The sequence below is a fragment of the Cyprinus carpio genome, unplaced genomic scaffold (genome assembly GCF_018340385.1).
Source record: "Cyprinus carpio isolate SPL01 unplaced genomic scaffold, ASM1834038v1 S000002831, whole genome shotgun sequence".
Lineage (NCBI taxonomy): Eukaryota > Metazoa > Chordata > Actinopteri > Cypriniformes > Cyprinidae > Cyprinus > Cyprinus carpio.
This window is the reverse complement of record NW_024875542.1, coordinates 1-2,157: the sequence shown is the minus strand read 5'-3', so window position 1 is coordinate 2,157 and position 2,157 is coordinate 1. Positions and strand designations below refer to the sequence as shown.

Sequence of the window (2,157 nt, the reverse complement as noted above, 5' to 3'; positions counted from 1 at the left end):
GCGACATCACTAAACAAAGCATGGCTTTTTCTTATGCTGACCCAGCAATTACACCATAAAAAACCGGATGGACCATCGCATCAGCTAAATTGAGCAGCACTGAGCGGTACTCTCTCTTTTTTTTTTTTCTTCTACTTTTCAGATGAGAGGCATGGGGAAAGAAATTGCATTGCCCAGCAGTTGGGTTTTGTGGTTATTAGGCGACCCGAAGGGACACTGGCGGCATTTACTCTCCACGTTTGGAGTGAGGAGGGGGCCGAAAATGCGTACGTAATGGAGCGGGTGTTGGTAGCCCTTGCCAGTGACCCGCCAAAGCTGGCGTAGTGGAAGCACCACGAGAGCAGCGCACAGAAAGCCCAAGGGGGTGGGGCAGCTGGGGGTTTCCTCGCTTCATTATTAGCATAAATCTTTAGCCTTTTACTAAGACTGCGTGGAGGGGGAACTGCGAGTGATCTGTATTTTTTGGGAGAGCTCTGCTCACAGCAGAGCTACACCACAATAATCAAAGAGCAAGAATAGATTTGGCCCGTCTGCAAAGCGGCGCCCGTGGAAAGGAAAGTTCGCGTCTGGTCAATGTCTGTATTTGCAGTCTTTGGCTTTCCCTCAAATCACCGCCGTACATATTTAGCCAGCATGGGAAGACAAAGCGCTTTCTTTGAAAATGCCAGATGGGATCAAACTCTGAACTTCTCTTTAATGATGAGCCCCAAACAAAGATCTCATCCCAGCTCCTCTAGCCCTATCCCGGTGACTCATGCAAGCCGAGACTTTTTTACTGACCACACAAACCGCGACTTTTTCTGCCTGCGTTGGTGGTATAGTGGTGAGCATAGCTGCCTTCAAGCAGTTGACCGGGTTGATTCCGAGCCAGCGCGTTTCCTTTGGCTCCAGGCTGATGTTGAAGCAGAACTCGCTTCTGTGACTTCTGGCTGCATCAAAAACTTTTGGATGGAGTCGTTTCGGCAAGAAGAAAGGATCTAGCTCTCCCCGTCGGGGAATCACCCCGGTCTTCCAGCGTGACGAGGCGAGGAATGCACCATCCCACTATACTAGCGAGGAGTTGGCATCTAGAAGTTCTCCCCAGCCAGCATAGCTGCTCACGACATCACTAAAACAAAGCGCGTGGCTTTTCTTATGCTGGCCCAGCCTTACACCATAAAAACCGGATGGACCCATCATCAGCTAAAGATTCAGCAACTTTTCAGACGAGGGTACACTCTTTTTTTTTTTTTTTTTTTTTTTTCTCCTACTTTTCAAGATGAGGCATGGGAAGAAAGTGCATTGCCTTGATTGGGTTTGTGGTTATTGGGCGGTCAGAGGGACTTTTGTGACATTTACTCCTCCGTTTGGGTGAGGAGGACGAAATGCATGTGGGCGGGTGTTGGCGTATGATGACCCTTGGCGGCGTGGGGGCTTACAGGCAGGCCAACCCCAAAGGGGGGTGGAAAACACAGCTCGAGTTTCTCTTCATTGTCGCATAAATCTTTCGCCTTTTACTAAAGATTTCCGTGGAGGGGAACTTTTGCGAGTGATCTGTATTTTTGGGGGCTCTGCTCACAGCAGAGCTACCACATCATGTAAGAAACCCAGAATGAATTTGGTAAGATCTGCACCAGCGCGTGGAAGGATTTACTCGTCCAATGTGCTGTGCGGTCTTTGACTCTCCTGCGTACCACTTTTTACATATTTAGCCAGCAGGGGAAGAAGCTCTCTTGTACTTGATGGGATCAAATTGAACTTCTCTCTTTAATGGTAGGCCCAAACAAGATCTCATCAAGCTCCTCCTTCTCGGTGACTCATAAGCCCGGGGCTTTTTTCCCTGACCGCTAACCGACTTTTCTGCCTCGTTGGTGGTATAGTGGTAGGCATAGCTGCCTTCAACGTTACCGGGTTCGTTTCCCCGGTAGCGTTTTCCTTTTGGCTCAGGCGGTGGGAAGCGGAACTCCTTCTGTGACTTCTGGCTGCTAAAAATTTTTGGATGGGTCGTGAAGAAAGGATCAGCTCTCCCGTCAGTGCCCGGTTTTCCCGGGGTGACAAGGGGAGATACTGTCCACAAACTCGGGAGTTGCTCTAAAAGTTCTCCCACCCAAAGCGCCATTTTCCGACATCACAAAAAAAAAGCATGGTTTTTTCTATGCTGCCCAGCCCTTACACCAT

At 49.3% G+C, this 2,157-nt stretch overlaps 1 non-coding gene across 1 annotated transcript; it reads left to right on the top strand.

Annotated features, from left to right (window-relative positions):
• The first annotated feature begins 1,452 nt into the window (after nt 1–1,452).
• LOC122143357 lies at nt 1,453–1,567 on the top strand. Its single transcript, XR_006159132.1, has one exon. It is a non-coding gene; the product is annotated as a U5 spliceosomal RNA (small nuclear RNA).
• The last annotated feature ends 590 nt before the right edge of the window (nt 1,568–2,157 follow it).